Raw genomic sequence first — 24,381 nt, 5'->3', positions numbered from 1 at the left:
TTCAAAAAAAAAAAAAAATAAAGGCAGGAATTACCCAGCTCTTCCTCCACTTGAGGAGAATGTGAACTTCTGATAAAACGTTTGCTTTAGTTGCTCTGCCAAGTGCTAGGCCCAGAAGTGGGGAGGATTAATAACAGGAATGGGCTGGAGACACGTGATTGAGTTAGCCTTGTTTGCAGTTCAGCTCCTAAGCAAGGTACAACCTGACCTTAGGTGACTGTGGCTAAAAGGAACAATTATGGAGCTTAGCAGTGGAAAAAAAGGTAAAACAAAAACAGACAGACCGGAGCCATATAACTGAAAGAATTTAAAGTGTTCAGCTAAATTAGGCACATTAGGTTAGAATACATTACATCCAAACTTTGTTAACCACTTCAGTGAGAAAAGAACTTCAGAAAAGATTATAGAAACTATGGATTTCTTCTAGAACAGATGCTGTACTGCTTCCTTTTATCTCTTAATAACAAATAAAAGTAAACTTTCTTTTATCTAAAGTTACACGGCCCTATCACAGACATACTGCAACACATCATAAATACTAGTTGATTTATGACTCTAATTCCTTAGAGATGGGAAAATATTGAGTGATTTGCTCTTAATGACCTGGGAAGTATTTGTCATTGCCCAGAAGCAAGGCTGTAATCTGACCTCTTTCATCAAAGTCTCCACCTTTTGAAGCTTCAGTGGTTTCTGGGAAATCCTATATTTAAGACAGTTAGTATAGCCAAGTAAAATTCTGTATTTTTCAAGTGCAACATAACATATGATTGTGCAGCAACACTTTGCCTCTCCTAGAGACAGCACATCTTGATCTGCACCAGTGAAAAAGCTTCAGCTGACTAATGATCATCTAAAAGGTCTTAAACAAAACAGCTTTCTGATAAGAGCGCATTTCTTTGAGGGTCAGTTTATCAGGAAAATGCTAGTAACAGTCAAGTGGGACAACATTTAGTGTAGCACGTTACTCCTAGAAAGGAATGTCTCCCAGCTTTTTTACTAATGGGGAACCACTGCAGAAAAAGGAGTTGGTGGCTGTGGAGACACATGCAGTGAGTTTATTCATATCTGACTGGTATTTGGGGAATAACCTGACACTTTTGAGGAAGCTCAGAAACCCAGAAAGAACCTTTACACAGCTGTACAAGGAAACAACTCTCATCTCCATCTATTTTCTTAACTCTGCTTGTTTAAAAGATTTCCTAATTCTTGTTTGAGTATGGAACCGTTGGCATTTTCTGTATATCAGTTCAGTTCCTGTTCAAAGAGGCCTTGGAGAGCAGCATTCTTGGTGGGATGGAGAGCAGGCCCAGAGGTGTGCTGGTGTGCTCTCTGCAGCCAAATCACCTGGAATGCTTGAGTGCTGGTACCCAGGCAAGGAGCTCTTGGATCAGGAGCAACTCCACTGAAGCCACTGAAGATGATTTTGGTTCTCCATGTGATGTCTTTCAAATGCTGTTTGTGGACACAGAAAAACACCAGAGACATGGCTCTGGGATGCAGTCATCAAACACAGGCATCCTGGGACACTCACAGATGCCCACTGCAAGCCACAGAACATAGGCCTGCTGCCTGCTGATCTGCACTGGGGAAAATTGCTAGGATTGAAGGAATTTATTTTGTTCTGTACTTCAAGGGCCTCCCGTGGGCAGGCGGGCGGGCCGGATGCAGCTGGAGCACTCCCTCCCTTTCCTGGTGCAGAGGGGAGTCAGGGAGGCCAAGCACGGCTGTCCAGAGCCCTGGCATGGGGCACTGCACAGCCTGGGAGATGGCAATCAGGGGGAAAATCCCCAACCCTTCCACAGCCCAGCCAGCCAGGCAGGAAACTGCTGGGTGGCACCCACAGACCCTACTTCTTGCCACTTAAAGCAGCTATTTAGTCCTCTTTTGAAGTGTGCTTCAGGAGTGTTGAATTGTATGAGTTTAGAACTGGGCTTAGCTAGCCACGGTGGATGGACCCTGACAAAGAGCTTTTAAGTCTCCTCAGTGAAGACAGCTGGTATTTTAAGGAACAGGTTAGGACATGACAATAGCTCCTTGCACTGGTACAACTGGTTACTGACTGTAATTCTCAACAAAGATTCATACAATAGATTCATGTAGCCATAAAATTGAATAGATTTATAAGAAAATTTAGTGTTACCTATGAAGACAAGACAATGCAATGCATTAGCTGGGGTTGGGAAGCCAATTTCACTGGTGCATGGCTCCCTCCTCACATAACTGGCTATGATGGAGGTCAGCTCATCCTCTTGGATATCCATCCTGTCTCAGTCAGACAAGAAAGTACTGTGACCTGATCCAACCCATCAAGCCCTGATCCAAACAGGAGATACAAGGCAAAGGGCTTCTATATAAGGAAAAAAAAAGGAGCTGGTGGAGTTCAGAAAAAAAAAGCAGGATCAAAAGGAGTATTTTGTAGCACAGTTGAACTCGTCGACACAGCCTGCACAGTGCCATCTTTGGCACATTATCCCACAGTATAAGAACAAAGCTGGATCCAAAAAGACAATTAAAAGGAAACCACACTATCTAGACAGGACATCTCTTCTGCAGAGCACTAATGATTAACCTTTGGAAACCACAATAATTTATCATTGAAGTAAAATGTACAGTGAAACCCAAAGATCATTGACATGAACCAGAAGTAGCCTCCGGGAGATGTCCTGCTTGAAGAAAAGCATTCAAATATGTACAGGACGTAGGCAGGGTCTGGGTATATAATGATGTTTTGAAAACAAATAATGTTGCACCTTAAACAAAAAGGAAACTCCCACGAGATGAAACTTGAATACTCCCTGGGGCATACCTTGAGACAGCTCTCAACATACAATGAAAGAGTCATCACAGTCCAGTTTTAGGGAGTCCCTCAGTAAATGCAAACAAGCAAGGTTAGGTAACAGAATAGTGTTTGAGCTTGGGATCTCTGCAGAAAGCATGAGCTCTTTTTTACTGTAAATAGTGTGATCTGGTCTGACCAGTGGCTGATTGCAGAGCACTGTGTCTTGTTAGCTCACCTCTGGCCATAACAGGCAATCGTCACTTGCATGGAAAGGAAAACAGAAGTTAATGGACTAATTCATTCAACCTGTGTTTAAAAATCCTAAGTAAACTATAAAGAAAGGGATCTGATTCCCCTGCATGTCTGACTTTGAGCATACACAAAATGCTGCCTGTTCACAAGGTTATCTTTGTTGTAAAGCCACTGTGCACTGGCCACTAACTCTACTTACATCCATTATAGAAACCCCTTGTATAATATGCACCTTGCTTCAGTGTGCAAGACATTTGGTTCCCAAAAACACGATAGGATGGCTGGAGTAACCACTAACCAGACATGCTGGAATGCCTGGAAGTGTCCAAGATTAGTCATTTGGCAGCAGTCTTGAGGAAATGTAGCTTTACATATCCCACTCTGGACAGAGGGTTTAGTGCTCAGGCCCTTCTGGCAGGTCTGAACCTGACTCCTCTCCTCACAGAACACAGCACAGCTTGGATCAGCTGTGGCTATGACAGCTAGAGCTGGGATGCAACTGCCACAAAAATCTGGATCTCTCACTTTGTCAAATCTGTCTCCAGCATATTATTTACTTCACCAAAAGAAAGAAACCCAAACCAAAACAAACCCTATCCCTATGCTTGGCCTTGGTATTTATTTTTTCTTGATAATTTCAGCTTCTGTGTTTGTCAACTGAAAGGAAAACTCATGTGTTGCATACGCATGGGTCAGAAATCTGGTGGGTGTTTGTCTATTATACAAGAGATCAAAGATTGGAGAAGTTTCATTCTAACCTGAGGACAACAAAACAAGGTTACTGAAGAGCAGTGTGCCTGCTCGTCAGCTGTACGCATCCAGGCAAATACAAGATTGCATTTAGGTGCCTCAGTGCTGGCAGGACTGAGCTGCAGATGCTTTTTTGGTCACTGGAATTTGATGCAGGTCTTGCATGCACCCTCTTGTCAGGAGGGCTGACACCTGCACCTCACTGCAGGGATCCAGTCCCTCTGTGTAAGGTAAGCTGTTCCCAGGCCAGGAATTGTGCACAGCACAGAGCCTGTGCCTCTGACCGGCCGGCACAGCCAAGCCAGCAGCCGGGCGTTGCAGCCGTGGCTCAGGAAGCCCTCCCAAGGAGCACGGCCAGAGCAGCCTGTCCTGGCTCAGGCTCAGCCTGCCTGGCCCTCAGAAGGACAACTCTGCTTGAGCTTAGTGCTGAGCTGAGGCAGAATGAGTCCCACTGCTCTGGAGCAGGAATGCTCACCATGAGACCACAAGCCTGGGCATCACACCATTGTGTGGGGCTGCCATGGCCTGAGCATTTCTGCTCAGGGCTGCAGAGAATGAACCAGTTAAAACATGCAGAAACCAGCAGCTGTCCTGGTTTTCATGTACTGAGCTGCAGAACTGGTGCCAAGGACTCCTGCACCCAGGACTGCACAGATGATATTGCTCCTTCAATGTGTGACATTCATGGGGCATTCCTACGGTGAAAGAAACCAGCACGGCCGAATGGATGAATGGAAAAACGAATGGCTTCAAGTTGATTTAAGGGAGATATTTAGTCATGCATGGGAAGGAAAAGAGAGAATAAGTGACCAAAATAGAACGAAGCAATTGGAAACAGCTGATGTTTGATGAAAAGAAAGATATTTTCTGGGGTGAGAAATGTAAAAGCCTTGAGTATTTTGAAAGGGCAAATTATGCATGAGTTTTTAATCCTTTAAATGGTGCCAGGTTATCCAGAATCCACTCCAGAAAAGTTTCTGAAGCAGTTTATTCTAGAACTAAGCCAAAACCTTCAGCCAACTCTGGAAATTCTTATTTAGAGTAACATATTGTGAGCTCATGTCGCTGTTGGAAATCTTCTCCAGCTGAAAGCATGAGGGAATCGATTTGCTAAGGAACCCTGAAGTTTAAGCCTTTTTTTTTTTTTTTTTTAATTTACAATAAGAAAAGGCAGGAAAGGAAATTTAAATCCTTGATAAAAGAAAAAAAATTATAGAAAGGCTGAGTTACATTTTCTGAGATTCACTACTGTCTTTCCATTTCACAAAGATTGGACAAATTTCATGCTGAACTGGAAGTGAGGGGTTTCCTTTCCATGAGGCTGACATTAGGGCAGTTCTCATTCAGAGGTGACAGTTCCACAGTCCTGACCCACAGCACTTTGTGACTACAAATGGGACAAATCCCATTGTGTTGCTCCAGCCAGTGTCCAAATCACACCAATTACCATTAAACATCTCTGCCAAAATGGCAGCTCAGACAGTGCACTCAGCCCAACAGGCAGGAATTCAGGTGTCAAACCCCACAGGGCGCCATGGGGGACACTGTCATAGGCACCAACAAATGGACTTCACAAAGCAACCTTTTTTTAGGCTTTGTGTAAGTTTTTAGGAACATCCAAGTCTGAGGCATCCTAGTCATTCATGTTTCTGCATCCTCAGCTGCTCTTTATGTGCTATGAACATTTTGCATTTCTTTCTGTTTTGGGCTACTTTTTATTTTAACTTGGCAAAAAAAGTTACTGGATAAATGACAGACACTACCTTGTGCCTTTAGTAAATCATTGGCAGACATGGGTCAACATTTGGAGATGAGAGGAACACAGTTTAGTGGTGAACTTGTTGGTTTTATGGCTGGACTTGATGATCTTAAAGGTCTTTTCCAACCTAAATGACTCTCTGATTCTATGTATGGACACAGGTAGGAAACCAACCAGACAGGATATTACTACCTTTTATAATAAATGCTAGTGCTTTTCTCCCATGAATGTCCACATCTTTTTAAGTCACAAGTGTGCTGTAATAAGCAAATATAAAGTCAAACACTTGTGGTTATATAAAGCTATGTGGAAGAAGAAAGGAGAAGCTCTGTGGAATCCATGACACCTGGATTTCTACAGGGAGTCTGAAGACAGCATACATTGCCAGCCTAGCACAGAGGACACAGATTTCCCAAATAGAAGCCTAAAAAAAATAAAAATCAGTAAATACAAAATTGATCGCAAAATACAGTATGGGAACACAGATCTGTTTAGAAAGTCAAGCCAAATTTGGGAAATTACTGTGGACACAGATAAAAATTCAAAACAGAAATGTATAGCATATTCAAATATGCTTTGAGCAGAGGGGTTGAAGTAGATCATCTCCAGTGTTCCCTTCCAACCTCAACTATTCTATGGTTCTGTGCAATGTTTTGCTTTGGTATTTCCTAAATGAAATGGGTTGGGTTTGATTTTTCTTTTCCAAAATGAAAGGGGACAAAGAGAAACTGCTTATAAAGCAACTGCAGGCATTTTGTTTGGGACTGAATAAAAGCATTTTGCAAAATTTAAGAATTTTCCTCCTAAGCCTCTTCAATTTTCTCCAAAGAAATCTCTGCTTTTAGTTTCATTAGACCTATGTTTATATTTCATAGCTGAGGGAGAAGGGTCAGAGAGCAAACAAAAAAAACTCACCATTGATCCAGCTCTGCTCTCAACCCCTCTTTTCTTATTCACAGATAAACCCTTTCAGATGTACCCCAGTTCCTTCAGGGCTGAAGGTGCAGAACAGGCATCTCTGCAGCCAACAATAACAAACACTAACACCAACTTTGCATGTTTCCATGGCCATGGTGCCCCAGAGACCTCCTCTTTCATCCACACACTCCTCCCCTCCAAAGCTACCTCATCACCATCTCTCTGAGGCTGGGGAAGGAGGGACAGGTCAGCTACACCAACTTACCAATAGATTTTGTTACAAGGGGGAAGAAGAAGACAGGAAGAAAAAAAAAAAAAAAGGTGTTTCTGTTTTTTCATTCTTTTCCTTCCTTTCTTATTTGCTCGGGTCTTGTTACCTGCCCCATGTGGTTGCTGGTGGAAGATACGATGTCATTCAAGTGCAGAGAAGCAGCACAGGGAGCACTGTTGCACAACCAGCAGCCACCAGGATCACGCTGCTGTCCCCAGGGCAGCACGGGCAAAACGGAGCAATATTTTCCAATAAACACTAAAACCACTTGCAGTTAAGCCTTGTGCTTAGTCTGGCACGGGAGTACATGACACTGGTAGATCAACCACACCAGAGAGTGACTCAGGTCCATTTGGGGTCAATGACAGCTTCAGCCACCACATGCTCGCGGCCAGCACTGCAAGAAGTGCTGCAGAGGCTGGATGGGACTGACAGGAGGGGCACTCCCAGGAACATCCCAAGGGCAGAGGGAAAAAAAATCCCAGGCCTCTACTACGAGCACAAAGGAGTTTCACCACTGCTAGGAGGGAGTTGGGATTGGTACAAATGGGGGAACAGTCAAAGAGTGAGGAAAATACCAGCCTTAGGGAGGGGAGGCAGTGGAGCTCAGCTCATCATATCAGCACTTGTTTGCTCATGCAGCAACCCTTCAGCACAAAGAAAAGCAAATGTCCATTATAATCTCTCATTTCTGAACTAGTCTCCTGCATATTAATTCCTATTGACTGACAAGTGGAACAGCACACATCGATCATCTTGTTAATCAGGTATTCTTGCAGCAATGCGTGATGCAGTTTAAATAAGCCAGGTTAAGTTCCTTGTGTACACAAGGAAGCTATTATAAGAAAATGTAATGATGAAACCACTTTTTGCAAGAAGCAAGCAGAGCTTGAGCACCTTATATGCTTTGGAAAATTTCACTTCATTTATATAATTTTTCATGACCTTTTGCTTAGCATGACATGGTGTTGTCCCTCAGCTTGACCAGTTTGGCTTGAAAGTCAAGATTTTGCAAGCCTGACTAGTGAAATCTCCTGAGGCTCTAAGCCTTCAGGGAGCTCAGTACCTTCTTTTGAGGGGGCATCTCTTCTATATAGTGTGTTTTGGTAGTTCATAATAATGACCACTCCTGAGGCTATTGCTCAGATGCACAGCAGTTCTTGGCAGACAGGACTGCTGAGTTACTGTGGTCCTGTACAAAAAGGTCCTTCCTCCCCATGGCACCAAGGGAGGAGACACCAGCACTGCCACAGAGGAAGAGCACTGATAACAAACAAGGCTACCCAGCCCCACTGCTGCACCCCACTGCTCAGCTGACCCTGTTGCCCAACCTCCCAACACAATTGTATTTACAAAAGCATCTGATTTGCAGAAACAGTGCTCAGTCTCAGCTCCTGCCGGTATCTGCAGAGACTACACACGCTGGGATATTGAAAAATCAGCGCGGTATCACCAGCTTATGCTTCCCCTTTCCCACTTTTACAAGGGTGGCTCAGCCTCTTAGGGGCCATAACTGAATCTTTATGAAGCCCTTGCATGGGTTTTACTGCAAAACAACGCTGAGAATGCACATGCACGATTACACCAGGACAATAGCCTGAAGTTAACAATCGCTTCCTGTAATTGTCTGAGGCAGCCTGTAGAACTAAGAATCGTCTCATGATAAATCCTTGTTGGTCATTTACCATCATTAATCTATACTGTCAGAATGAATTAGGTGCAGAGGAGCATATTAATTACAATGCAGATGACACTCCAGCTTTAATTATCAGGACTTCAGAGGAACCAGTGCCAGTTAATCAAGCTCAGTACCACGGAGGCTGTTGAAGGAAAGTGCTGTTCAGTTGGTGGCACTGACATCCAGCCTGCAGGGTCTGCACTTACAGTGATGCCAGTCCAGCTTTAGTTTTCCAAATTGCTCTCTATTTCTATCCACATTAGTCAGGTCTGTGGGAACACTTTTTCTACTCCCTATGACATGCCTTAAATTAGGGGTGACCAGTTCTGTCAATATGTAGCCACCTACCTTTATTTACAGAACATTTCATATTAAACAGCAAAAGCTCCCACTGTCTTTTTAAGCCTGTTGCATAAAATTTAGCATTTAACAGCTACTTACTCATTTTACTTACCAGCTAAGTCTACATTTTCACAGGTTGTTGTTTCCATGTCAATATTATTTTATGCCATTTTCTGGAGGGCTAGGATTATGGAATAAACCTAAACATCTGAACAGTTTGTAAAGCACTGGCAGAGCAGCTAGCAGTGTTGCAAAGGCCCCCAAATCCCATCAGCCAAATGCAGCCCTTTTGTTATTGTAGGACCAGAGACAGAAGCTCTCAAAGCCCATCAGATTCCTGCTGACACTCTCCGTGTGAATTCCAGCAGGCAGGCTGACCGCTCACTCTGGCTGTTACCAGCACCAGGCTCCTGGGGAGAACAGAGAAAGCTGTTCTCCACATCTCCTGCAGACAGGACATGAGGAGGTGCACTGCACAGCACAGAGCCAGCATGGCAGCAGGAATGCAATGCTGAAGCTGTACAGGTGTTGGAGTGGGCTGCTCAGTGAGGCTGGGGATTTCCAGCAGCACACACTTCAACAAGCTGGGTATGCTCTGCAGAGCCCCTGGGGGGCTTCACTCCGTGCTGCTTCCTGCTGCTGCACACACCTCGTGAAAAACACTCAATTCCTCCTGAAACTGGTGTACAAAATGCAAAAGTCTGAGGAGATCCAAGGAGCCTGTGAAATGTCCTCAAGGAGAGCAAACCAAGGAAATAAGGAGTTACAGAAACAAACCAATAAAGTAAAATTACTGTGGGGAATTTAATCACCCAGGAGAGAGGAAATTCAAGACTATGGTACCCATGCCAACTACTATTTGTCCACAGTGTATGGAACATTAACCTTAACTCCATATGCGGAAACAGAAGAAATTATGGGACATATCAGGTATGAATGCATATTTCATGCACAGGGTACTCTTTGAGGGCTACTGTGGAAGCAATAATTAAATTTCCTGACTGCAAAGCAAGTTCATGCACAAGCAGCTCTTCTGAGACACGAGTGAACATCACCAGACAGAGCTCCCAGCTCACCCCCATAGCTTAGGCAGGGAAGATTCAAGGTCTCCGTTTGGTCACAGCATCATCTCCTGCCTTGTAAGCTTCTGGCTGCTGTTCAGACTTTGTTTTGAGAATTGCCATGTGTTGATTTAGGAAATGTTATGATGTTTGTTTCAGTTGTTGGGTCAACAAGGATTCTGCATTTCTTGTATGTTTTCCTTTTGAGCAACTAAAGCAACATTCATCCTTCAACAAGGCAGAAGTCCAGTTCCTGCTGGGTGATCAGTTTACTCGAATGCGAGAACCAGATTATTGCTGAGTTAGACAGCAAACAAGTTATCAAAACCTGAGAGAGCTTTGCACTTGTTGTGAACTGAATTTTAACCCCTGGCTGGATACTGTGGAGTCAGATTACTTACAGAAAGAGCCAAAACCAAAGCAGCCAGATAGACAGCAACTCTCTGGGTGGAACTGCTGTCCCTAAAGTCTCATTTTTCACATAATCTTAGACAATCGCTGACTGGTATATCTATTGTTGCTAATATTTGGAAGACAAGATTTATGAATATAGAAACAAATAGCAAAAGTATAGCAGCTGAGAAAACTAATTGCAATCAGGTGGGAAGGGGGGCTATTGAAACAAGGGTTTTTTAACAATAAAAGTTAATTCTATCTTTTGTCGCTGCCAGAGGACACAGAAGCAGACAGTCTGCTTGGCTATGACCTATCACTAGCTAACTCTGGAGGTGCCATGTGCTGTTTCCTCTTCGGGCAGCTAAACCCACGGCCCAGCATCTCCCACATGGAATTTTGCTGCAGGAGCAGGGCCAGATGCTAATCCAGCCCATCACTCTTAATGAAGTGATTTAACACATCCACGGCACCAACCAGCTCAGGTCTGACCTCTGTCACCACTTCACAGGCAGTTGGATGATGCCAAAATCCAGCCATGCTCACAGAGGGGCTGCTGGAGTCAGTGCAGCAGCACTGCACTCTCTGGGGCAGGCTCAGGTGCTCTGGGGTGGTGGGTGCCTCCCCAGGCTCCCCATCCCTGCTCGGTGCCTCGCACTCGCTGGGCTTGGGGTGCTCCTGCTCTGCCCGGTGGGACTCCCTGCCGGGGCAAGGAGGGAGCAGTTTCACACAGGGAAACTCTTCCCAGGCAGCAGCATCTTCAGGCAGCACCCTGCCAGAGGGCTTCCATCCAGTAGTTTTGGACATATTTAACCGAGTCAAGGCCACATTTATTTAGCAGCAATTCAAAGTGAGGAGATCTCCCACTGTGAAAAAGGTTGGTGTTTCTTTCACCTGCACTTCAAAATAAGAGTGCTCCCATGAACTCCCTCTGCCAGGAAACCATCTCAGGGCTGTCCCAGCCCACAGACCAAGCCCAGCTGAAGGCATGGCTGGGACAAAGAGCCCAAGTACACTCTGCACAGCCTGGTTCACACTTGTAGTCTGGGCACGTGGTGAGCAGAAAGCAGCAATGCCTCTCCATGGCTGACCTACTTAGAGGTCAGGCTTGCCCAGGGGCTCTGAACTGTGTCCTGTGGGCTGCTCACCACTCAGATATGCACTAGTTCACATTCTGCTCACCCTCCTATTTCTTGCTGAAGTCCCTGAAAACCTCAGAGTCAGCTCTGAAACAAAGGCTGATGGCCCCTCACCAGCAACAGCTCACTGGTGTGAAACTCTCCATAGGGCCATAAAAGCCAAAAAGAAACCATTGACAGGAAGGAAAAAAGTATGAGGCCTTCTTGTAAATACCCACTGAGGGCAGCACCAGAAGGGTGCCAGAGTTAGCCCAGCTGATCAAGAGCCATGTGATAACACCAGCATCCTTCATGCAACATCCTGCTCCAGGGAAGGAGAGAACTCCTAACAGCAGTTTCTCCCTTTGCTCTTGGAGGCACAGGCATGCTCCTGCAGCAGGGTTTTCATCACTATTGCAAACCCCAGACCAATTTCAGGAGGGCTGGGCTGAAATCACCGACCTCACTTCCAGAGAGTGGTTAATAGCCTTGGACCCTTCCCAGTGTGTCTTAAATATGAGCTGCTCCTCAGCAGGAGAAATCAGGATTTGATGCTGCACAGGAATTAATAGCTGAACAACACAAGTCTTGAGAAGTGGCTCTGCATATGTTTTCACAGAAGTCATGTCAGGTTCTGGCCAGAATTAATCTGGCCAGAAACCACCACTATATCTACATGCTAACCTAAGTTGAGGCAGGTTTGAATACTGCTGAAAAATCCCAGCCTGTGAATGATTTCCACTTCTGAATCTCTGCCCTGCTGTTTATGGACAGGCAAAGAAGTACAGTGATGAGGTAAATGTGTCTATGAATGCACTACTGTTACCTTTCTACTCTAACAACTTACAGGAATTACTTTACCACCCTTGTTTATTGCTAATCAAGCTCAGCACTGGGCAAGGAGAAGGAATAAATTCTGCCATGAAGTTTGTGCTAGGTAATTTTGTCTTCATCACATGAAAGCCATGGCCCGGACAGTCTTATTTGAAACCCATTAATGGTTAGAAATACCACTTTTCTAGGAGTTTGCTCTTCTTTCTTAGAAGTGCTCACATTTTAGCCAGCACCACTTCTGTAGTTCAGCAAGAGCAGCCTGAGCTGCAGCAGAGCAGCAAAGTCCGAGTGCTCAGCAAGCTGCCCTGAACTTCTGTTTGAAGTTTCCTCAAAAGCTGCACCAGCTACTTTGCCAGCTAATCTTTCCAGCCTGCAGCTACAGAGCAAAGCATAGCTGTGGACCTGTGTCAAAGGTACATTTGTTAACACATTTCCCCTGGAGTGCTAATTAACATTTACATCAAGTACTATGAGAGCAAAAAAGCTTCAACACAAACACACACTGCAGGGAAATGTGGAGAATAGTGTACTGTTTGCCCTTCAGGAGCTGGTGAAAATCCAGTTTGTTTTGTAATCTTCTGTTCTCTAAAATCAGATATTTCTTCAAGTTAATAACTAACCCATTCTTTTTCATTTAAAAACCTGTAAGTGCATTTAGAATGGTATGACAGCAAGGCCCTGCTGGCCCTGGTGCAAGCCAGCCCACGTGCAGGTCTCCGTCCTCAGCCACAGCACAGGCACAGCCCGGGCTAACCACAGAAAATGACAGTATTTTATGATTTTATAATAAACATAAACAAAAGAACATCAACACACTTTTGCTTAAGATTCAACCCTCTCAAACTAAACACTAAGATAGGAAACACAAACAGAAATATTTGTAGCTGGATCTTCAATTACCACATTTTGGGATGCTGACAAAAAGCTCTAATGAGTAACACTTGTACCCACAATGAGAGGCAGACAAAGTTATTTGCAAGCACAAATTTGCACTTGAAAGATGCAAAGGCAGTTGCTGAACAGCTGAATTATGAGCTATTCTCAATATTATTTCTCAATATTTATTGAGAAAAAAAAAAATGTGCTATCACAGTGAAGTAAAAATTTGAAGACTGCAACCAATAAAACTAAAATATGGTTGAAAAAATCCTCTAGATTTTTTTCCCAGGGCAGGGGGAAGTTTTTCCCATTTTTTAAAGGAAAAACTAGAAAATATCAGGTTCACAGAAAGAAAATCATATTCTATGAGCCACAAAACAATAGTATGTAAATCCCCACCTACTCTGTGAACTTTTAGACCATGATAGAGTGTATGTTGTTATTCAAGATATTCTCTTCTGCCACAACCATGCATCCTGCCCAGGCTCCCATGAATTACAATCTGTGTCTAAAAAGCACCAATAGGCACACTTGCAGATGTAGTAAAAACTGAGCACACTACTCCCAGAAATCAGTTTCCAACCCTCCACCTCCACAGAAATCAGGATCTGAGATTAATAATATATATGGCAAAAGCACGGACTTTTTGATTGCAAACCACTCTAGAGTTCTGTGAACATATTTTGTTACTGTTGCCAAATATTTGAGGTGAATAATTTTCAGCCTTCATGTTTACAAACTACTCTCATTGTTTTGTCCCTTTTCTCTTCCTTTTTTTTTTTCCTTTTTTATTTTTTGAGTGTTGCTTCTGCCTTTTTAACTGGATATCCAACTTTGTAAACAAAAAATAAGCACGGCAAACAGCAAATGCAGCAGCAGTTTTTTTAGTTTTTGTTAGACAGGCTGAAGTAAAAGACCCTAAGCACTGATGAGAATGACTGTCTGGGCAGTACCACGGGAGATGCACCAAGCAATCAATGCTGAGATGCTCCAACAGGACAAGGTGTTTGTGTTTCTTCTGCTTGACCAGCTCTTCAAACTTCTTTTCATTAGATACACATGTCTGTATTCACTAAGAACATTTTTCAACAAGTAGCAAGCACTCAGATATTTTCAGATTTCCAGTTTCCTTTGTTCTCTGTCTTAGTTTCCAGTAACTCCTATGAAGAAAAGGCAATACTGAGCTTGAATCTAAACTGGCACATTTCTGACATGACCTCCCAGAGACTTTTTCTCCATAGCACAAATGTCTGAACTGAAATCCTGGCCTCAGCACAGGCAACAGAAAATCTTCCACCAGTCCCCTCCAAAACTTGTGAAGACAACAAACCCCAGTATTTCTGGGGAAACCAAAATGGAAGTAGAATGTCCAAGTTCCAAAATGCTAACGGTGTAATTTCAAGTAACAGGATGAGATTAATGTAAACACGCTAACCTGTCCAAACTGGAAATCTTTCAAACATCAAGCACAGGAATCAACAAGGTGGTTTTTTTCAGGCAGGATGTCAGAGTTACCCCCGTGGTTATGTGTGAGCTGAGGACAATGTTATTACATGAGATCAAATTACAAACACAAGCAAACAGAAAACAATCTCTGAACGTCACTGTTGGGATTTGACAAGAAGCACAGCTGACCCATTCGGGAGGTTGAATGCTCTCAAGTGAGCTCTGGGGGAGTAGGAGGAATTGCTGCTGGACACTGAGTTCCATGCAGCTAAATTGTCAATTTGTTTGCCCAAGTTAATGCTTATCTTACCCTATGCTTGCTATGGTTTTACTCAACATATTTGACCTGCAAATCTTAAAGCAGTGGCTTTGCTAAAATTATATGAAGTTTCTGGATTCTCCAAGCTCCTTAAAAAAACTATTTTGGTCGTTTCCACAGCACAGAGACCTACAGTTACTCAGATATTTGAAACTTCCAGTGAGGTGGATGACAGTCACTTAACCACACACATCACCATTTCATTTCTGTTCCTAATGTTTAGCACAGCCTTGCTCTAAGGAATTTCTGAAGTTGTTTACAAAGCTGATGCAGAGGTTGCATTCAGTCTGGTCCAAGGGCAATGGTTTACTGAAATCACTTGTAAACAGCAGAAAGATAATATTTTCTGTGACTGAGGGAGGAGGAGGAATAAAAGGTCTCACCTTGCACCAAGGACCATTAGAGACAGAGCTGGTTTCCAAAATATCTGCTCCTTCATTTTCTTCCATGTCTGATTAGTTGCAAAACTTTGTTCTCCAATGAAAAACATTAAATTACCCTCCAGGCAAAAGCAAAGCAAACCATGCAGGCTCCAGTATCCCAGTTTGTGAAAGCCCTGCAATTAGTCACATGTCGGTTTTATGGTCACTGGTCTAATCCAAGGTTGCAGATCCTGGTTCTGTGCTGGATTTCACAGAGCTTGGCCTTTCTTAATAGTTCCTCTTGTCAGGCATTTATCTCCTTCAGCCCTTCGTCATGGATCCAGGTTTTCACATAACAAATGGCAAACGTTTACAGCTTCCCAGGCGCTGAAGGGGAGCTGACACTGAGCCTCCGATCATCTCAGGAGCAGCCTGACAGCAGAGTGAAGTACGTGGCCACACCTCTCTGCTGCCAGAGCTGGCCTAGACCATAAAATCAGAAGCAAGGTCACCCAGCAACCAACCATTCAACGTCACTACAGTAATAAAGCCAACTTACATTCAACTTCTTGCTTGGGTAGATAAATATTTTTATTAGAAGAAAGAAGCCCAGAGAAGATGGCAGGGGGCTGACTGTTCTGAGCTGAGGTAGATAAATTCTGATGGATGCAAAGCTTTCAGCAGACATTCATGGGCCACATGCAAACTCACAAGGCTCTGTTTGTGAATGCCAGCAGGGTCAAACCCCTAAGCCTTTTTCCCTAAGGATGCATAGACCCTGTACCCCAGCAGGCTGAGTGGGTAATGTCCACAGGATCTTTTTCAGCAAAGAACACAAGTTCCCATCCAGGTGCCCACAAGACTTTCATCTACCACATGCTCAGCTTAAAAAAGTTCCACTCACGCTCTGAAGTCTACATAAGATAGGGATGAATTTACAAAACAGCCTCCATTCCCTGCCAGAGTCAGTAAAAATCAGGTCATACCATAAGACTGCATACAGGAGCTTTCTCAAGCAAATGGAGTATTTTTCTCAGGAGCAACCACATACTAGAAGGAGCACACTCAATTTAGGCAGTGACATTTCTCTCCCAAGAGACGTACACGTTAGAGAGAAGGGCTACAATAAATATAAATAAAAGCAGATAACAAATGATCGACCCTCTTTGTTCTGTTTGCACTGTGTATCAGGCAGTGCCACTGCAGATAGCTGGTGCCCTAGAATTTCGAAACCAACTGTGATCTCTGACATCTATTCAAAGACAAACATGGCTTCATTTTCAGGGCAGCCACTTGGCCTGTCTCAGGAAAGGCCTCTCTTTAAAGAAAAAGAGAGTAATCCAGGGTCGCTGGCTACTCTGGGAAATTAAGGCCACTTTCCTCCCTCTCTGATATACAACTTTTCTTTCTATACGGCAGGAAACAACTTTTTTTTTTTTTTTTTTTTTTGAAGGGAAGAATGGCAACTCTGCAGGAAGATTAAAGTTAATTCTGTTCAAATATAAAATATTTTAATCCAATGCTCATACTGGCAGCATCATTAAAAATTAGCCATACAGGAATCTGATTTTTAGACCTCTTTCTGCCACTGATGCACAAAGTGCATAAGTGATTTGGTTGAGATCATATGCTCAATAATCCTCATTATTAGTCACATAGGATTTCATGAGATATTTCTCATCAGTTTTTAAGTAGTTTGAGATTACATTTTATCAAAACTGTCAGTAACTGGAAGTGTCTGTCTTGTTGGGACATAATAGTTACAGGCCCTCAAACACTGAGTAGTATCTGACTGAGCCCAGTGTACACATTGCTTGATTATAGATTTATTTCAAGGAAGTGAAGACAAATGTGACAAAAAAGGCAAGAATTTTGAGGGCATGGGTGTGTCTTTAGGGAGAGAGCAAGGCAAAATGTGAGTGCAGATTTGGAAACCAGCAACTCAGCTTGTATCTACCACTGATTTTGTGATTTCAAGAGGTAAATCCAAAGCCTTGTGCCTCAGTTTCTCCTCCTGTGCTGTGAGACCAGCAATACTCAGCATTAGTATCTTAACCACCATGATTTGCCCACAGAAACTCAAGGAAAAGCAAAGCTGACTTAGCCCCACATGCCCCAGTGTAACCCCAGCCCAGCTTCTCCCAGGGCTCAGCACAAGCCTGCAGTCCCTGGGCTCCTGGGCACTGCCTCATTGCACTGCAGCAACACAGCTGAGCAAGCTTTGTCCCTTTTGAAATCATTCACATGAACTCACTATCCAAACCAGCAGATTACCAGGTGAGGTACTCCCTTCCCAGCTAGAAGATTCTGCTACAAATATTCACCAAGTACAGATGTTCCTTTCTGTGATTTTGTATGCCCAGGTCATTTTCTGAGAGCCAAAGAGCTTTCCCAGCACAGAACCCCAGAGCCTATCAGTCCTGGCTCCCAGGGCACCTCTGGCCAGCCCTCCCTGCCCAGCTGGGAGTCAGCTCAGCCTCAGGCAGGCTGTGGGGCAGGAACAGGGAGGGGACTGCAGCAATCCTTGCCCCAGTTATTCACAAGGGCTGTTTATTACAGCAGCTTCAAGGACTCTTTTCCCCCCCATTCCTTCAATTCTCTTGGGCGAAGAAAGCTCTGATCACTAATTACCATTTGAATTTTAAGAGAGCAGGCAAGGGGCCTGCCTGAAATATCAAATTGCTTTGCATTTTGTTTTTTCTCTGGTTTCTCTTTACAGGTCACCCATTTGGTGACATATTAGCTATGTTCCAGAGTAGGCAAACCCAGCCTTCTGAAGTTTGCTTGCATTAAATACCAGGCAAAAGTGCTGTAACTCATTATCCACATCAGTGTCAATATTATGTCTTCTGCTTTGATGACATTCTGTGACAGTAATTTTCACAGGTTTTTTTGGCTTTGAATTGGCCATTTCCTAATTTAAAACAGCAATCAAAGGAAACACTTTCCACATACGCAGCATAACATAAGATAAACTTTCCTATGGTTGCTGTGGAGAAGCAAACTCACAAGGTTTTCAGCTTCAACCTTTAGTGTAAACCAGACATCTGTTTTGAGTTGTGTCAGATCACAGGAAGGATAGCCCACAGCTTGGTTTACTCCAAACTAATTTAGGAAATCAGAACTCTCCCCATGGATGAGTCACGAGCTTCTTGGGCAATGACAGGCCAGAGGCATTTGTCTCTGCAGCTTGGTGGTTTTCCCTGTAAAACGGGTGATGGCTCTTTCCCCCATCTGGAGGTGACCTGCAGCTGGAGGATGTAGCCCCAATACCAAGCCCGTCTGTGCATCTGCAGTCCTGATGTCAAAGTCCACCAGGAAAGGAAATAAAGGATGAAAAAGAAAAGGGAAAGTGCAGAATGGGTCTAAAGATGGCTTTGAAGTACAGCCCAGGAGCGGAGATCAGGAAGTGAGAGCTGTAATTGCAGCTGGGTATCAGTTTCCTTTTTTATTTCAGGATCGCCCACAGCATGCTGGAGTTTGTCCCTCAGAAAGCAGGCAGGAGCAACACTCACCTCTGCAGGAGAACAGGAGCTGCTCTTAAATGGAAAAGCCACAGAGACAAAACAGCTCTTTGCGTTTCTAATGCAGAGGCAAACAGAAAGTACCTTGAACATGTCTGAAATTACTTTTACTACTTCTGGACCAGCCAGGAAAGCTAAAAACTGTTTCTTATTCTGCTTCCTAAGGAAGTTGCACTGTATTGCTTGCGGGCTCTGCCCGAGTTCCTTGAAACGGGGCCAGATTCAAGAAAACTCAGTAGAGAGGAGGCATCAGGCTCACAAAAGTAGGTGCTCCAGCAGACCTGAGAGGTCCTGCAAATATCCCCAGAGTGGAAGGCTCCCAGCTGAGCTCAGGCCGTCAAGGGAAGGCAGACCAGAGGGAAGGCACCAGTGTCACAGACAGGGGGTATTTGACATCACTCTGGGGCAGGTTTATTCCAAGCTGCCTTGAGCCTGGCATTAGTGACACCCCAGCACTGTTCAGACCTCACCAAACTGCATGTTCAGCTGCTCACATGGTGGGTGCAAGCATAAATGTGGGACCTCAGATCTGGCAGTCCCTTGACACAAGCCCTGGTAAAGCTCCCCCTCATGGAAGCTGCCCTGGCCTGGCACTTCCAAGCTGCTGCCTCCAGCAGATGTGTCAGAACAGGTTCATAGACATCCTGCTATAACTTTAATGCTATTAGCCAACATTAAACAAAGGTTTAATTTTTTTTTCCTTCCCAAGATAAGCCACAAGGCAGGGATCAGGGCTGCTGTGAGAAAACATGGACTCTTGGTATCCTGTTTGTTCCAGTTACAAAAGGCTGTGAGCTGAGCTCTGGGGCCCAAGTTATCAGGGAAATGACAGCATCTTGAAGACCATTGCAAAGGATTTAGGTTTTGGTATTTGCTAGGCATACCTTGAGTGTTTGACCATTTTAAATCTTTTCTTGTTTAGGAAAGAAATCTCATTTTCATTATATTGTGCTTATTTTTTTAGCAGAAGCCAGAGCAGGATATGATTCTGCTGGTGTTTGCAGACAGCAGTGGTGCAGTACAGCCCATCTCTTAGCTTCACAGTGAAGAAAATGAGCTACAATTGTGAAATCATTGCCTAACAATTGATAAGGACAATTGCTGCAATCCTCTCCCTGCCTCCCCTTGGCCAGCACCCCGATTACCACATTACTGGATATATAGAAAAGAGAATGGCAGTGTGGTTAAAGTACAAGCCACACACATAAAAGACAGAGAATTTATCTCTGTGTCTAGTCTGGTTTCCTCTTCCACCTTTGGCCAAGTAATTCAGTCTTTGCAAGAATTCATTTTCCTCCTTTGATGACAATATTTACCATCTTTCTGACAGCCCTTGTGTTCTCCCAAGAAATGGGGCTTTGTAAATAGGGTTGGGGAAGAAACCTGTCCCTTCAAAGAAAGCCATGTCAGGTACCTTGTACAAGGTGCTGCAGGAGACTCCTGTAGGAGGCCTTTGCTTTGCAGAGGAATGAGGTTTCTTCATGCCTTGTTTCAAACCAAGTCCATCATTCCCATTTCACCCTTCTTTTCAAGGACTCCCTGGGGCACCATAACACCTTGCAGCATGAGTTGCCAGCTCTTGATGTCAGCAATTCCAAGAAAACTCCAGTCCACCACAAGACCAAAGAGATTTGGTTTCACACATTCTCACCCTGAAATGAAGAGGGCTGTATGCAATTTCTCAGTCTCCAAAATTTCTGACTCTTGAGAACAGCAAGCCCACACACCCTCTATTGCCACTACCACACTGAAGGATGCAATGACTATTTTCTCCCATGAGAGAAAAGCCTGTGGTAAACCAAATACTTGTATGTATGAAGTATTAGATAAATACTGATGAAGTGTCAAGTAATGGTACTTTCAATGATATTTTAAAACCCCCAAATGTGTTATCACTTCCTATTCCACACAGATGCTCAGTGGCAGTTGTATTGCTCACTAGACAGCTGAAGGACAAAACCTCACCAGTTCTGCATGAGCTGAGTAACAGAACCCAGGTCACTGAACTGTAGCTCCCTTGAACACAGTTCAGTATTACAACTAGATAGGGCCAAACTCTACCCAACACCCCTATAAACATCACCCCTATAAACGCCCAGCAATTATTTCAGTGCCTTGCTGACTCAGAAGTAATATAAACAAAAGAGGAAACAGGAGAACTAGCCTTTGGATTTAAATTTGCTGTTCAAAAGTGCAGCATAAATGATGTTCTACCAAGATGATATTTCAACCTGCAAAAGAAATAATGTGCAATTTGCAAGCAATTCCTGCTTCTGTAGAAATTTATATTGCATTTTGTCCTAATGAGCTGGAATTTCTTAAGGGTAATGAGAATAGATTCTAGTTCATCTTAAATTCTAGTTCTTCCAAATACACTTTATATTTCTAAGAGCAAGTGGTATTTTTTTCATTAACTGAAGGAACTGCTCTAGAATTAATCTGACAGAACATGAACTGCAAAGATAGACCACATCATCCACAGAAATCTCACCTGCATTGGGTCTCAACAAAATACCAGTATTTGGTCTTAATCTCCTGCAAAGAAGGCATAACTGAACACCAAGAAGGTATCTAAAAGAACAGGGAATGACCCTATAAATATGTGGCTTTTGGGCCATCATTTTAAAGTCAACGGCTATGTCAAACCATGTGAAGCTCAGCCCATGCGAGGGAGGTCTAAAAAGGCAACAATTATCCTCATTTGGCCCTGATTTGATTTCTGACATCCTATATAAGCCTGAACAATCCAGCCAGCCCTTAAGGAAACATCTGAGTCCCTACATTCAGAGCCATTGTTTTCATGTGTATGGATATGTACCTTTTTGATGCTGAGAAATAATACTTTATGTATCATCACACAAATTATATCTACAGCTGGGAAAAATCTTGATGTGTTTTCAAGGACTTCGATCAAAACATCATCAGAAACAAGATGAGTAAACAAAAAATGGTTCTAAAACATCCCTTAGGATAGGCTGGAGGAAAGCTACTGGTGTCACAGCAGCACCCTCTAGTGCTGCTGTCACTGGGCTTTGCCAGCACTTCCTGGATAAAATTTGTCATTTGGTGTCAGGATTAAACTTCTCTCGTCCTAGACACAGCTCACAATAAGGTCAGAATATCAACATCATCTTATGGACAAAATGAGATATAGACGGCTGTGGAGACCAATCCACCATTACTAATAAATACTTTAAGAGAGAGCTTGCAATTAGCTGTGCTAACAGCACCTACAGCCCAGTAACTCCCAAATTATGGAAATAAAGACCAGTGCAAAGGCAGAGGTTATTTTTTGGTTGTTCAGTGGAAAAGAAATGAGCCTGCTTGCACAGACTCCAAGTAATGTAGAGACATAGCCCAAAATTAACAACTGTCAGACAGCTGTGGTTTACCCAGGCAGCAATGAAGCCCCACAGAGCCTCTTGCTCACTTTCCCTGGTGGGATGGGGAACTGGAAAGGTAAAAGTGACAAAGCTCATGTGTTGAAATAAACAGTTCAGTTGGTAAAGCAAAAGCTGTGCACACAAGGAAAGGAAAACAAGGGATTTATCCACCACTTTCCATGGGCAGGCTGTTCAGGAGAGCAAGGCTCCATCAAACCTAACAGTGACTTGAGAAGACAAGCACCATCACTCCGAACATCACCCTCTTCCTCCTTCTCCCTCCAGGCTTTCTATGCTGAGATAGATATCCCAGATAGTCTGGAATATTCCTTGGGCCAGTTGGGATCAGCTGTCACAGCTCTGTCCCCTCCCAGCTCCTTGTGAGAAGCAGAAAAGGCCTTGGCCCTGTGGAAGCTCTGCTCAGCAATAACTACAACAGCCCTGTGTTAGCAACGCTGTTTCCAGCACAAATCCAAAACAAATCCCAAGACCAGCTACTGTGAAGAAATTAACTGTGTCCCAGCCAAAACCAGCACACAGTCACAACAAAATAGGTACATAAGTCTAAGTCCATATAGAGGAGCTAAATACTCCTCTGCCACAGTGGTGAACATAAAAAGATGAAGGCAAGATTGAGCATGTGAAACAGGGTGGGTGAGATACTGTACTTGAGAAGAAGAAGGTTAAGCATGATTTTACCAAAACAGTTAATGCTCTCCTAAAGTCACAGAGCAGCTGCAAGGCAACCAAGCCACAGTGACCACCACCCTTTCTCCACCTCATCCCCTGCAGCTGTAGGGAAAGCCCAGGAGGAATTGGGTTGCCTTAAGTGCTACACAGAGACATCCCCAGTCAAACCTGTTAACAACTCAGCCTTCATCCCATTACATGCAATTTCCAGAATATGCTTTTCTCCAAGTGCCTCACGTGGGACAAGGCCACCATTTCAATCACACTGGGTTTGTCACTGCAGTGTCCAATGCCCCAAAAAGATGAGGTGAATATCCAAAACTCCCTAAAGGTAAGTACTGGAATGTTAAAACCAAAAAATCCTCTGATACAGTAGGACAAGTATATTACACATTGGGAAACAACACCAAAACCACAAAAACACAAAGCAGTATTTCTACACTTTTTTTCTACCTACAGAAGCATAGTTGAGTCTATCAGGTCCTTTAATGATCATCCCTGTAGATAACGGATAGATAAACATACCTGAGGGAGTATCTGAATCTCTGCAAGCTGGACTCACCCTCATGTTACCCTCTCTGGGTCTCAGAGATTTTCTCCCTGGTTCTTGTCATTTAAGACGTAGACAAAGCAGAGAGAGGGTGTAAACTGTTACAGAACATGCCCTGGATTTTGGTAGTTCATTTTTTGTGGGGTTGCACAATTCATCACACTCCCAATCTTATGAAAATAGCATAGCAGTAGAAAAACTCTTTGGAAGGTTGTGTTTCTTAGTCGTGTGTTTGACTTACATTAAGCCATAACTTGTGACAATTTCCTATAAACTGATGAATGAACCACTAACTTGGGACATCATTATCATAAAGCTATTTGCTGCCTGCTTAATTAAGCTCAGAGAATGCTCTAGCAGAAGCAGACCCTCTTGGGAAGTGATAAATGCTGGAGGATGAGGGGTATCCTGACAGTTTCAGCACAGCTAAACACACTGGGTTGCTCCTTAGCAAGAATAAAGTGGCTCAGATAGTCTGGAATGCTGGAATGGGGAAATCAACTCTAGAAACATCTTTAACTACAAGAAATATGCACGGATCCAAGACTCAAATTTCCACCTGCACTGCATAACACCAGGGAAAAAAAAAAATCTGCAACAGTTCTAATATTTGACCTGAAAACCAAGACTAATTTTAAATGGAGGCAAGTAGACCTCAGCCTACCCTTGTTAGGCATTAACAGCAGTTACAGAACTGTCCACCAGGCTTTTCAGTTTGGGTTTCAGTTTAGGTTCAGTTTCATTTAATCATATGGGTGGCAAGTAATGGAGCCAAAAGAGAACATTTTAAACTGGACAGCAGAAACACTCAGAAAACACTGAAGCAAGAAATAACCAATTTCTGCTAGGACAGCTCAAAGCAACTGACTGGAAAAAAACCCATTCTTTCTCTTTTGCCCACTAAAAAGGGCAAACACTCTCCTCCCTTTCTGCAGTTTATCTCACACTGGCCCTCAGCATTCCCAACCATGAGCTCCACATACAAACAGGAGGTTATTCCTGCCTCAGAGACTTTACCTTTTCCCACATCCTGTCTTGCTTGGTGCTGGTACTTTAAGAGTTGTATCTTATCT

The 24,381-nt window shown here is 43.6% G+C and overlaps 1 protein-coding gene across 1 annotated transcript in view; it reads right to left on the bottom strand.

Moving 5' to 3' along the window:
- The window catches only part of PDE8A (phosphodiesterase 8A), a 155,277-nt gene extending 140,079 nt beyond the window's left edge, over positions 1-15,198 (bottom strand). Inside the window, exon 1 of the mRNA XM_053954439.1 lies at positions 15,183-15,198. The gene's annotated coding sequence lies outside the window, so the exon portion shown is untranslated. The remainder of the gene's footprint in view (positions 1-15,182) is intronic.
- Positions 15,199-24,381: the final 9,183 nt, after the last annotated feature.

Source organism: Vidua chalybeata, chromosome 13 (assembly GCF_026979565.1).
Source record: "Vidua chalybeata isolate OUT-0048 chromosome 13, bVidCha1 merged haplotype, whole genome shotgun sequence".
NCBI classification, from domain to species: Eukaryota; Metazoa; Chordata; class Aves; order Passeriformes; family Viduidae; genus Vidua; species Vidua chalybeata.
The sequence above is the reverse complement of the archived record's forward strand: the minus strand, read 5'-3'. Positions and strand labels throughout refer to the sequence as shown.